Consider the following 14,115-nt stretch of genomic DNA (forward strand, 5'->3'; position numbering starts at 1 on the left):
TATTAAGGGTTAGGATGTCAACATATCTTTAGGGATAAAGAAGAGACAATTCAACCCATAAGAAGGTCCTTGGACTAATTCCATTACTTCAAAGCCTGCAAGAATTAAACACTTCTCCATGCTGACTCTTAATGAACACTATTAAGAAAATAGGCTCTGGAAATTGCTTGAGCTGGAATTTGGGTTCTGCTACTTTCTAGCTGGGTGATCTTGGGCAAGTTTTTTTAGCTTCTCTGTGCTCAGTTTCCTTACCTGTAAAGTGGGAATAATAATTATATCTACACCTCTGAGGGTTGATAGAAACATAAAAAATATATTTTTTTCTCTTTTGATTTTTTAACTGGAGTATAATTGCTTTACTGTACAACAAAGTGAATCATCTTTGTACAACAGAAACACAGCATTGTAAAGCAATATTCCAATTTAAAAAATAAAATTTTAAACATAAAAATAAAGAGATAAAAAGACACTTAAAATTTCTCATCTTATGTATTATCATTATATATCCTATTATATTTGGAAAAGGCTTCATCTAACAAATACAACACAAGCACATATAATACCACATGCTGGACAGTATTTTAAATGCTGTTTTGTATACCAGCTTCTCATCACAACTACTTTACCAGGTGGATGCTATTACCATCCCAGTTTTACAGAAGCAAAACTAAGCCCTAGAGAGATTGTGACATGTGTATGGCCCCATGGCAAGTATATAGAGAAGTGTTAGTCATTCTAGAGAAGGAAATGGCAACCCACTCCAGTATTCTTGCCTGGAGAATTCCAGGGATGGCGGAGCCTGGTGGACTGCTGTCTATGGGGTCGCACAGAGTTGGACACGACTGAAGCGACTTAGCAGCAGTCATTCAGTCGTGTCCAACTTTTTGTGACCCCATGGACTAGGGCCCGCTGGGCTCCTCTGTCCATGGAATTCTCTAGGCAAGAATACTGGAGTGGGTTGTCATTTCCTTCTCCATAGAGAGAACTCAGGACCAAAATCCAGGCTTGTCTGATTCTGGCATCTTTGAGGAACCATGGTCACTGGCTGCCTATCCAGGAACAAGAAAAGGGTCTTGTCATGATGAAATGAATCACCTCCTTCACTTGCCCAGAAAGTCACCCTGTTTTCAAAGGCCTTATTCTGAAGGCACTTCCCATAATGTCAGACCATGCTCAGGACACACACTCGTTTCTTTAAAACAGGCCCCACATGTGAAGGGCTTCTGTCCGTCCTCCGACCCCAAGATGACTTGGGGAGTGTCTCCCCAGGACAACTAGGGAGAGGCTCCTTCCCCCACCCCGATGCCTTGCCTGCAGGGAATGACAGTCACCTCCCTGACATCTTGTCTCTCTGGCCTTGTGTCGTCCTTCTAGGGAAGTCCATCTGAATTGCCGTGCTGATGCAGGGAATAATCTGTCTTCAAAGAAAGAAGAGAACTTCCCTCCCCAGCTGAGGGCCGCCCTGGCCTGAGACTCCAAGTGGAACGACTTCACTGCGTGTGCCTGCCGCTGCCTTTGCGCACGCGCACCTCCCTGAGGCCCGGTGGGAACTGCTCCTAGTGCCAAAGTCCTACTACTACGTTTTCCACGGGTCCTTGTAAATAGTTGGCTCCTGCGCCCAGGCCCCCACCTCTTGCTATACTGGAACCAATTTGTACAACATGGGAATTTTGTTACCTTTTTAACCAAGGGCAACTTCCTTTACCAGCTCTACCATTGTAAGGTCTTTTTTCCAGGAGGGAGGGCTGATCACATGTGCTTTTCTCTTTTTTCCTTTTTTTATTTTTATTAATTTTGGGGAGTGGGGGGTGTTAGCATTAGTGCCATTATATCTACTGGATTTTAGGTAGGGTGAGTTAGTTTTTAAAGATAGTTTGTAATTTGCGAGATTTCTTCCGGGGAAAAGGGCTGGGATTCAGGCCTCTGTCTGAGCTTGGAGAGGGGTTTACGGATGACAGATCTTCCAAATCAAATTCATTTCTATAGTTCTTCCCCAGCTGCTTTTGGGGGTCCCTGTTTAGCCACGCACAAGGCTTTCTGAACTGCCCCCAGGCCAGTCTGGTTTTTTCTGATGGCCTGGCCTCTGAGGTCAGACCTTGGGCCAGGAGAACTGGGTGGCAGGTGGCTACCCTCTGAGCCCCTTTTTAGAAACCAGCAGAAAGGGCTCACAAGTGCATTAGTGTTATCATTAATTTTGTGAAAGTAAAACAAAAAGAGATTGTGCTATCTAGATGGTACAAAGATGAACAGCTTTGGTTTTTATTTCTGTTCCTAACTGCCTTTTCTCAGTGTGGTATTGGACAAGATTTCAGCTTGAAGCTTCACCACGAATTGATTTGTTTTGTTTGTGTGTTTGTTTTGGGCCAATTTTAGATTCATGAGTGCACTTTTTTTTCTCAGTTAGTCCTAACTTCTAAAGAAGAAAAACCAAGAGACACATCCGGTGTAAATGTTGCAATATAAATTGTGTTTGCAGTCCCTTCCCCCCATCCCACTGCCCCCTATTTGAGTACACTGCACAAATAAAATGTTAGGGAGTTTAAAAAAGAAAAAAACAATTTTTCTAACTTGTTGCTCATTTGTTGTAACTCAATAAAGCAAAGACTAAACATTTTTATAACTTTTTCCTCTGTTCCTGGTTCTTCATTGTTGTCTGGCTCCCAGGGCACAGCACAAGGGTTCCAGCTCACCCACTCCACCCCCGATTCAAATCCATTATGGCCACATTCCTCATCTTTCGTCCTGCCTCAAGTGAGGTCATCGCAGGGTTTTCAGCAAAGGGGGGACTATAAAAACCAGGGGTCGGTGTCAATATGGGAATCATCATCCCATCTCTGTGACACAGAGAAGTGATAGGCCCACACTTCTCCTGGGTCTTCATAAATAGATTCATAAAATACTGCAGAGGGGACTTTCCTGGTGGTGCAGTGGCTGAGACTCTGTGCTCTCAATGCAAGGGACCTGGGTTTGATCCCTGGTTGGGAAACGAGATCCCACACACCACAACTAGGTTTTTGTGCCACAACTAAGATCCAGGGCAGACAAATAAATAAACACTCTGTTCAAAATTAAATTAAAAAATTTTAAATGCTGCAGAGCACGGGCGTGGGAATGAGGCCTGTGGGCCACTGCTGCCTCTCAGATGACCTCACATAAGTCACTTCCCTCCTGGGCTGCTGGGGACTGAGATAACTGCAGTTTCTCCCAGAAGGTCAACTTTTGTGTCTCTGCCCAGGTGAGGTTTAAGGAGCCCCTCACTGTTCAAGGTGACCCTCATTTAAGCCAGTGCCTTTCAAGCTCAAGCAGGCCGCAGAATCACCTGAAGTCTGGTTCGAGTTTCTGATTGAGTAGGTCTGGGTGGACCAGAGAACATCCATTGCTCCTAGGTGAGGCTGATGCTGCCAACTTGTGGGCCCCATGTTAGGAATCTGTGGTCTGGATCAGCAGTCCCTAACCTTTTTGGCACCAGGGACTAGCTTCCTGGAAGACAATTTTTCCACGGACTGAGGGCGGGGGGTGGGAGGGGGGTGGTTTTAAGATGATTCAAGTGCATTACATTTATTGTGCACTTTATTTGTATTATTATTACATCAGCTCCACCTCAGATCATCAGGCATTAGATTCTGGAGGATGGGAACCCCTGGTCTAGATGGTTCATCTTCACAGGGACTTACAGACTTTTGGCCAGTTTATCTACCCCTCAACCTCTAAACTCTACTATCCCCTGCCAAAAAAAAAAACAACAAAACTTCATCCTGTACTTTTCTTATTCAAAAAAAAAAAATTTGAAAAGTGGCTGTAGTTGGCTCATCTCCTGGTCCTACACTGCTGTTCCTGTCTGTGCTCTGAGCAGCGGACCATCCACAGCCTCATCTCCTCATGCTCTCCTGTCCTTCCAGCCCATTAATGAACATCAGCCCAAGTGCCCCCTCCAGCTTCTCCCCTTGCAGTCAGCTGCCTTCCCATCCCACTATTCACCACCCTTGCCATTCAGCTTGCCACTCTCAAGCAATTTAATTCTCCCAGCAAGGCAGCATGAGATGCTATCAAATGCCTGAAGAAACCAAAGGGAAAACCTTGCCAGAACTTTTGTCTTTTTATATTTAATTTCTGCAACAAAGAGAAAGCCTTGCTAATTGGTTGCAATGAAAATACATAGGGCAGACAGTTGTGCTCTTTGAAGCACTCAGCAAGATATGTCAGGCTATGTCTTCTCCCCTGGGAATGATTAAAGGGTGGCAGAAACTGGGAGAAAGGTGTGTAAGGGGAGTAGATGGACAGGTGGGGTGAAAGCCATGGAGGGGCGTGAACACCCGCTGTTCTTGTCTGCCCCACACCTCTTCGCACATCTATTCCTTTAGGTTTACTTGTCTCCCTTTCTGTTCATCTAATTCTGAGGGGCTGTCCATCACAATGACCTACTCCCTTCCCACAAGGCGAGCCTGGCACTTCAGCCATCAAGCCGGGTGCAGTGTGACACACAAGCTCTCAGATGCTGGGAAAAAGCTCTCTTTTCCCATTGAGATGGTGAGTGTGATATTAGCCCAAAGCCACCAGCTAATTCCCTGCCTGAGAGAGGAAACCAGCTTGCAGATAGTGAGAATGAGGCTGAAAAAATCAAGAGGCAGAGGAGGAATGAAAGAAGAAAGAGATGATGGTGATGGTGGTGGTGATGACAGTGGTGACATCATTTGGGTCCCTGGGCCCCACCATTCCTGGCTAGCTCCCTATCTTAACAGTTTCATAAAAACCAACATATTTCTCTTTTTGACTTAAGTTCAAAACCTTCTGAGTTGGGTTTCTGTTCCTAGAAACTCAGCATTTTGATGATTTGATAAGATTATGAGATTTATAAAAAGGAAAAGACAATAAATATAAATAGCCCCATGAGGCTGCTGGTTACCGTGCTGGATGCCCATCTCTAAGTCTCTGCTACTCAGGCGTATGCCTTGCAGCAGCATCACCAGGGTGCTTGTGAGAAATGCAGAACCCAGCCTCTACCCAAGACCTGTTGAATCATAATCTGCAATTTGATACCATGCCCAGTTGACTCATCTGCTCATTCAAGTTTAAGAAACACTGCTCTGAAGGCTTTGGAGGGCTCCTCCCCAACCTCCTCCAGCACACCGGGGTGTGGGGTGGGATCTGATACATCATGGAGCCTGTTCTCAGAGTGTGGACCCCCCAGGCCTTGGGGAGCAAGAAGGCAAAGGCAGTAACAGGATGGCGATCCCGTGGTACCCCAGCTGCGGGTGCCCTTATCCTTCCAGACGACCTGGTGCACAGCCACTTCTGACCAACAGCCTACGGAAATGACAGCTTTCACTGGCCAGCCATGATACAATCTGGAGAAAACCAGGAGCGACGTCAGTTCCCTCCTACTGATTCCTGAAAGCTCCCATCTGGAGTGCCTTGCAGCTGGATGTACTTACAAACCACAATAGAGGCACTATCATTACCCCTGGGGGCTTGATCAGTAAAAATGAATAAAAAAAGACATCCAGGAGCATCTCATGATATGTTGCAAGTCTGGTATCCTGTAGAGAGTAGCAGGCACATTGCCCTGGACTTTGAGGAAGTGGGAAGACAAAGGTCTCCATCTACAACTCTCACACCCTCTCTCAGAACAAGCCCCTAAAGCATTACAGACTGCCTCAGGCTGGATCCTTGAGAAAAAGGGACAGGGCACAAACTGGGGGATTTAAAGGAAGTGTATTAAAATGATGTTTACAAAGGTGTGGGCAGGGCTTGGAGAAACTAAAAAGGGAGGATATAAGGAACTTGGTCTGAAGGGGTAAGGGGCGGGGCAGGTACTGGAACCTACAAAGGATAGATGGACAGAATGGGGCACCTGAAAGGAGATGTGGCCTTCAGGAAACCATGGTGACCCAACAGGAGGAGAAATACCCTGACATCATTCTCTTCCCATCCTCTGTTCTCCAGCCACCGCCTCTCAGTGGCCAAATCAACCCCGAAGTCAAAGGGTAAGGGGATCTGCTGGTCCGGTCCATTGGAGTCCGCCTCCCAGCACACAGAGCAGGCGGGGTAAGTGAGGAGGGGGAAACAGATGGTCCAACACACAGATCAATCTAGGGGCTGGATCAGAGATGACAATACACACCAAGAATGCTATATGACCCACTCCACATTCACGGCAGACATTAATAATCAACTGAAGTGCCTTTGCCTGGCGGACTTGGACAGCTTTCACAATTCTGAACACAGAGCCTCACCTTGAATCTATCAACCTATGAGATGACACAGGTGGTGGGTGCCACTGGTTGCCTAGCTAGTATCCATCCCCTCATTCATCCTTGCTAATATCATCCCAAGATATTGCTCAGGAACTGACATACCCCAAACCCAGATGAGAAACTCAATTTCTCTTGCAGCCAGGAGTGGCTAATAAGATGCAGGCAGAAGACTTGCATAGCTGGTGCCAGTCTCCTTCCTCCCTGTTCTCACCTTGTGTGAATTACTGATCTTGACAATAAGGCCTTGATAGCTTCTTTGAGTCCCTGAACCAGTGCCACAGCTGAAAATTTTCAAGCAGTTTGATACGTGAGAAAAATAAATACATATTTGTTTAACCCACCATTCATTGGATTTGACTGACACTTGCATTAAAGTGCCCTCATAAGTGACACAGAACCTACATGCCATCCTTGGGTTGGATGGATATGAATCCTCTCATTTATGCATGAGTTCATTTATCCCTGCGCCACTTGCCAGGTGAGAGAGAAGTTAGGTATAATCTCTCTCCTCAAGGAAACGTGATCTATATTTTGAAGGATGAGTAGGGGTTGGCCAAATGGATAAACCAGAAGATGGAACAAGGAGCAGAAGTGAAAAAGTGTATACAGTGTCAGGGTGTTAAGTAGTAGAAATTCAACAAGGTGTCTGTTAACATGTAACAAAACAAGAAACCATCAGTTTTGAACAACCCACTTTGACAAACAATTGAATCACCCTAATTCAAACACAGTCACAAAGGAAACTAAAGTGATTATCCACTTGGAAAGGCCCTGAATAACTGCCAAAGAACTATGCTATTTGCTTGCTGATGGGAAATCAAAACCATAGTTTGGGATTTACTAAGATGAGTAACATATTACATAAAGGATATGTAAAGTGAAACAAAATAGGTTCCATGTCTTTTACCTCGGACTTGCTGCCCATCGCTGAATTTGGGTCACAGCCTTGGGCTCAGGTCCATCTCTCCAAATGACCTCCCAGCTTCTCACCCAGTCTCTCTTCCTTGGGGCCACTCTGGTGTGCTTGCTGACTGTGAGCACTCCCTGAGTCCACGCAGTTTCCCCACTTCTTCCAGTCCCAGTTGACGTTCCACCAACCAAACACAGGTACATCTTGGGTGGCAGAGAGGCTGGAATTAAGGAAGACACACATATCCCAACTGGTTCTCTGGAAGTCCTGCTGCTCTGAACTCCTGCATCCACGAGATGTTATCTAGTTCTACCCAGATATGGTTTGGTTGCTCACTCTTCTTTTAGTGTGATGCTCCTCCTGACCAGGAAATGTGCTGAACATCCATCCAGCATTCCTTTCATCCTCTCTTTCAGCAACACTCACACCCCTTCCCCCCAGGAAAGTCTCCTATACACCTGCTTTTCCCCTGTAAGCAGACCAGACCCTTCTCTCCATGGGTAGTCACGTGACTCAAGCCTAGCCAATCATAGCACAATCTCTGACTTCAGCGAGTGGCCCAAGACACATGACACAAACTGGGTTAATCAGAGTCCTCCCTGAGGTTTACAGAAATTGAAGCAAAGAGAGCTGGGAGAGAGAGAGAAAGAGGTAGAAAGAGACAGAAGCAAGGAGAGAGACAAATGACATAATTTAAGCATTTGGATCCAGTCAACCTTAAAGTTAGGTCCACCCCATCTTTCCCAGTTATGTGAGCCAATAAATCCCCTTTGTGCTTGAAAATTAGTTCAAGTTGCTTTACTGTCATTTAGAAATGCAACAGTCATGACTAAAACCTACACTCTTACCCCACTGCTCAGCACATTTCTGCAGAACTGATAACAATTAAAGATGCAGGACAGATTGGATTACAGTTTGAAAATATACTCGCTGTGATTCCACTTATGTGACACGTTCAGAATAAGCAAGTCTATGGAGACAGAAAGTGGGGGTTGATGGAGCAGAGAGAGGATTGGGGGTGAGGGCTAGGAGATGTGAGGTTTCTTTTTTAGGTAATGAAAACGTTCCAAGATTGATACAGTGATGGTTGCACAACTCCAAATATATTAAAAGCCATTGAATTGTACATGTCAAATGGGTGAATTTTATAGTGTCTCAATTTTACATTGGAGAAGGCAATGGCACCCAACTCCGGTACTCTTACCTGGAGAAGCCCGTGGACGGAGGAGCCTGGTAGGCTGCAGTCCATGGGGTCGCTAAGAGTCACACGACTGAGCGATTTCCCTTTCACTTTTCCCTTTCATGCATTGGAGAAGGAAATGGCAACCCACTCCAGTATTCTTGCCTGGAGAATCCCAGGGACGGGGGAGCCTGGTGGGCTGCCGTCTATGGGGTCGCACAGAGTCGGACACGACTGAAACGACTTAGCAGCAGCAGCAGTAGCAGCAATTTTACATAGATAAAAATATATTTATATTTTTAATTTTCATATATACTTACACTTTATACAGTTATATATGATTATGTTTTTTAATACGTAGCTTCATATGTAAACATATATATAGAGAAAAAGAGAGTGTGATGGTAGAAACTAGAAACTGAATAAAGTTAATTCTTGAATTATAAGGAACATTTGATTTAAGGAACATTTAATTAACTGTATCTTTTTCCCCCAGAACCTGCTCCTACATTTTCTGCCTTGGTGAACAGTGAATGGCAGCAGCTTCCAATCGCCCAAGCCAGAAACCTGGGGGCATTTTTTATGCCCGTGTGTGTGTGTGTGTGTGTGTGGCCAAAGTCGCTCAGTTGTGTCCGACTCTTTGCCACCCCATGGCCTATACAGTCCATGGAATTCTCTAGGCTAGAATACTGGAGTGGGTAGCCTTTCCCTTAGGTTTTAACCAAACACAAATTTCTCTCACTTCTAGCTCCCAAATCTCTCTCTGAAGGACCCCTCCACTACCCCCAAAGCCGCGGTCACCATGCAGACCCTCCCCTCGTTTCCCTGCACAGCCTCCTAACCTACCCCCCTGCCCCGTCTCTCCCCACAGCCCCATCTGTGTTCCAGGCAGCAGCCAGGCTCATCTCCTCTACAGCAGAAGCCCCATCATGCCTCTCTTCCCTCAATGGCTCCCAAGCTCCTCTTGGCTCCAGCCCTGCTCTTCCTGGTACCCTGCCTGTACCTCCCAACCTCCAAGCCCCTGTATCCCCGACCTGATCTCTCCCTTCATCCCCACTCTCTCTCTCTCTCACACACACACGCACGTGCGTGCACATTATTCAAGCCCATCCTCAACTACTCTGTGTCCCCCACTCCCTCCAGGTCCTCTCCTGCCTGACCCAGAGGAATAATATCATGTCCTCCAAGAATCCTGTCCTGACCCCTTCCAAGCAAGTCAGGGGCTTCTTCCTCTGTGCTCCTAAAACCCCTTCCATATGTCTCTATTATAATTCTAAACACACAGTATTATAATTGTCTCTGTGCCTCTCTGTGATCTCCTTGCAGATAAAATCTACATCTTTTTTTAGTTTTTTTTTACCTTCCAGTTTTATTGAGATATAATTGACATCTGGCACTGCATACACTTAAGGTGTATAGCATAACAATGTGACTTGGGTCTTCTTTATCTTTATTGCTAACACAGGTTCAGGATGAGGCAAGCATGCAAAATTTGGTTGTGTATTGTATATATAAGGGCTTACCTGAGAGCTAAGTTGGTAAAGAATCTGCCTGCAATGCACAAGACCCCAGTTCAATTCCTGGGTTGGGAAGATCCGCTGGAGGCTACCCACTCCAGCATTCTTGGGCTTCCCTTGTGGCTCAGCTGGTAAAGAATCCGCCTGCAATGCGGGAGACCTGGGTTCGATCCCTGGGTTGGGAAGATCCCCTGGAGAAGGAAGAGGCTATTCACTACAGTATTCTGGCCTGAAGAATTCCACGGACTGTATAGTTCATGGGGTCGCAAAGAGTCAGACACGACTAAGCAACTTTCACTTTTATTGTATAAAAAAATATGCACTAGCAATATCAAAAGTTTAATTAGACTAGGGACAGTAGTAAGATATTTGAAAAAATCATTTGTGGGAAAATACCCATGATGGATAAAATAGATTACTGTTTACAGACTTCTTCCCTTTATCCAACCTGCCCAAGAGACTCCTAACAGCCTAATTCTTCCTCCCTCATCTCCCAAGAGTTCAAGTCCTAGACGTTTCTGGTGCAGAGTCTAGAGTCAGCAAAGAAAGAGAGTAGCAAAGGGGTTGAAGCAGAAGGATGTAAGGAAAACAGGCCAAATTAATCCATGTAATAAAGAATGAAGAGAGAGAAAAAGAGGAAGTTCAGTAAGTGGAAGCCACTAAAGCTGGTGGAGAAGGAAAAAATTCTTTAAAGTTCTGGTAAGGGAACAACTTCAAACAGAGTGCAATATATATATATATATGTACACATATATATATATACGTTATATATATATATATATATATAAAATTGAACAAGAGTCCAGAGAACGTGAAGATGTGCTATCAGGCTTCCTTGGTGGTCCAGTGGTTAAAAATCCACCTGCCAGTGCAAGGGACACGGGTTCAATCCCTGGTCCGGCAAGACCCCACATGATGTGGGGCAACTAGGCCCATGGACCACAATCACTGAAGCCCACTCTCTCTAGAGCCCATGCTCTGCAACAAGAGAAGCCACCACAATTAGAAGCCTGTACACTGCAACTGAAGAGTAGTTCCCACTCTCCGCAACTAGAGAAAGCCCACACACAGCAACGAAGACCCAGCACAGCCAATAAGTAAATTTTTTGTTTTTAAAAAAGAACTCAATATGAAAAAAAATTAATTTTAAAAAAAGACATGCTGCCACGGGGTATACACGGAAGCCTGCTGAATGTCCTTTTAGAAAGATGATAAAAATATTAAATTCCCTTTTCATGGTTTGGTTTATTTGGATTATGCTTCTGTAACTAATCCTAGGACTGGACCATGTGGCTCACAGCTTCAATAGGGTTACATGAGAAGTTGTTTCAGTAAATGTGAAATGAAACTGGAAAACCAACTGAAAGCATGTCCTGCTATTAATAGGATAAGTCTCATTACCCATTTCTATGGACCATGCTCATCTTCACATCTGTTCATAACTGTTCTGTGTCTGGCAGGAATTCTCATGAGACCAGAAACAGACAGAAAAACAGTTAAGCAGCAGAGGACAAGTAACTTTTCATGATCATGGGGCGTATCCATGGCAAGCATACTATGTTGCTTCGGTCGTGTCCAACTCTCTGCAACCCCATGGACTGTATAGCCCGCCAGGCTCCTCTGTCCATGGGATTCTCCAGGCAAGAATATGGACTGGGTTGCCATGCCCTCCCCCAGGGGATAGTCCCAACCCAGGGATTGAATCTGAGTTTCTACTCTCTCTTGCATTGGCAGGGAGGCTCTTTATCACTACCACCACCTGGAAAGCCCCATCCAGGCCCAGGCTATCCCAGAATAAAGGGGCACCAAATTCTGGCCCCTGATTTACTACTAATGGCTTTCTCAACCCTGGGAAAGTCATTTCCTCTGTTTAAGCCTCAGTTTCCTCATTTGGAAAATGAGGAGGTTTAAACCAGACAACCACCAACTATTCATTCCAACTCTGAGATGGTGTGATCATATGATCCTAGGAATCTGGGCCAACATTCTCTTAAAAGTCTCCAGACTCCAGCTCACTTGGCCAGCAGTGAGCTAAAGAAAGCTTTAGGGCAATAGGTCTAAAGCTTCTGAGCAAGGATTGTCAGCACCGCCCAAGGGAACTTTGAAGGTGCTTGTGTGCCCATAAACAGTGTTTAATTAAAGAGCAGCGAACAGCAACACGGAAAGCTAAAAAGTAGGCTGTACAAGAATATCTCCTCCAACCCAGGGCATATCACTCTGCATCTCTCCTCAACCAAACTACACGCACAATGGTATTTGTTAGAGAAATAGAGAACCTTTGTTTGGGGTCATTTGACCAGTTGCCCTGGAAAGACAGCTGCCCTTGCTCTCTGCCTGGACACTGTCTGCTAGGCACTGTCTCCAGCCCACAGAGGTGAATAAACCTCCCAGGCTCCAACATGGGAATCAGGCTGGGAACTGGGCTGGTCTTAGCAGTATGAAGCTCTCTATCAGAATGGCTAGGACTCCAAGGAGCAAAGATTTCCATGGCACAGGGAAACACTGAACCCATGCAATGGAGAAACTGCATCATTTTCCACATCAGAGTAAAGCTTAGACTTCAGAACGATTTCATCAAAGTCGGATTCAGGAATCTGCCCAAAGCCACAGGAATGAGTGAGTGTCGGAGCTAGGATTTGAACTCCAAGAAAGAAAGAAAGTGAAGTCGCTCAGTTGTGTCTGACTCTTTGTGACACCGTGGACTACAACCTACCAGGATCCTCTGTCCATGGGATTTTCCAGGCAAGAATACTGGGGTGGGTTGCCATTTCCTTCTCCAGGGGATCCTGACCCAGGGATCGAAGCTGGGTTTCCTGCATTGCAGGCAGATGCTTTACCATCTAAGCCACCAAGGAAACCAGGATTTGAACCCATGTTTCTCTGAAAGGAAAGCTCATGTTTTGTTTTTTTTTTAATTGACTGCCCTGGGTCTTCCTTGCTGTTCGCAGGCTTTCTCTCCAGTGGTTTCTCTTGTTGCTGAGCACAGGTTCTAGGGCACGCAGGCCCCAGGAGTTGTAGCTCCCAGGCTCTAGGGCACCGGTTCAGTTGTTGTGGCACATGGGCTTCACTGGTCTGCAGCATGTGGGATCCTCCCAGACCACGGATCGAACCCACCTCCCTTGCATTGGCAAGTAGATTCTTAACTACTGGACCACCAGGGAATTCCAAGCCCATGCTTTTAACCACAAAGCTTCACCCCTCAAGTGTTCATCAGGGCTAGGGACCCATTACAACTCTGGAAGCAACACATGGGCACAAGCACTCAAAACAGGCTGGTATATGGGATATATACCCCAAGGGTCACAGCCCCGGAGGACTTTCCTTCATATCCCATGCCACTAGTATAGACCGTCCTCCTTGCTGGGTGCCTGGCTTTCATGTTTGTGGCCATGGAAGGCTGGCTGGAAGAGGAGGTGTGGGTTGGGTAGAGTCTTTCAAGGAGCTTTGAAGAGAAAAGCAGGCTGAGTAACTGTGGGGTATCAAATGATTTTCATGATCATCTCCTATTCACTCCTAAGAATGAAGGACCAAGAGACTAAGGGAATCTGACATCCACGTCATGACCTGTAAAACTTTTATTTAGTTGTTTTTTCCAGCTGCCTCCTTGAACCAATTTTTCTTTCTTTTTCTTCCTCTATCATTTGATGGAAGTTGAAGACTTGTGGAATACCTAGTGTCTGTCTCTGGCAGAGCTCTCATACACTGATTGATAATTACCTATTCCTATGACTGTTTCTCCTTCACTGGGCACTGAAATCCCCAAGGCAAGGATCTTATCTTATTCATCGTGTATCCCCAGATGAATCACCCAGCATAAGGCTCTCCATCAATAATGTGGGAGAAAGGAAGGAAAGAAGCACCAAAGGGAGGAACTCAGTAGGAGGAGATTAAGAAAGCCAAGATCTAGGACAAAAATTTCAGGCTTTTCTTATATAACAACTAAATGCGGTCTTGACAGGATCCTGTTTTGACCAGAGGAACTCTAAGAGACATTGACAGGCAAATGGGAAAAGTTGAATGTGGATGGATGTTAGATGATACTAGGAAATTATCATTCATTACTATTATATTAATGGTCTGGGGATTATGTAAGAAAATGTCATCTTTCAAAGACACATAATGAAGAGGTGAAGTATCATGCGTGCATGCATGCGAAGTCACTTCAGTTGTGTCTCTTTGCAACCCTATGAACTGTAGTCCACCAGGCTCTTCTATCCATGAGATTCTCTAGGCAAGAATACTGGAGTGGTTTGC

General features: G+C 45.4%; 1 protein-coding gene and 1 long non-coding RNA gene across 5 annotated transcripts in view; one reads left to right on the forward strand and one right to left on the reverse strand.

Moving 5' to 3' along the window:
* Positions 1 to 2,624, forward strand: part of ZHX2 (zinc fingers and homeoboxes 2) — a 179,568-nt gene extending 176,944 nt beyond the window's left edge. For all 4 annotated transcript variants that reach the window (XM_081498911.1, XM_081498908.1, XM_081498910.1 and 1 more), the window contains one exon: positions 1,375 to 2,624. The gene's annotated coding sequence lies outside the window, so the exon portion shown is untranslated. The remainder of the gene's footprint in view (positions 1 to 1,374) is intronic.
* Positions 1 to 14,115, reverse strand: part of LOC145509678 (uncharacterized) — a 42,398-nt gene that overhangs the window by 22,177 nt on the left and 6,106 nt on the right. The window contains exon 2 of the long non-coding RNA XR_014056299.1: positions 7,162 to 7,384. This is a non-coding gene — a long non-coding RNA (uncharacterized LOC145509678). The remainder of the gene's footprint in view (positions 1 to 7,161; positions 7,385 to 14,115) is intronic.

The sequence above is a fragment of the Giraffa tippelskirchi genome, chromosome 6 (genome assembly GCF_054371585.1).
Source record: "Giraffa tippelskirchi isolate mGirTip1 chromosome 6, T2T-mGirTip1v1.2.pri, whole genome shotgun sequence".
In the NCBI taxonomy this organism is placed as follows: domain Eukaryota; kingdom Metazoa; phylum Chordata; class Mammalia; order Artiodactyla; family Giraffidae; genus Giraffa; species Giraffa tippelskirchi.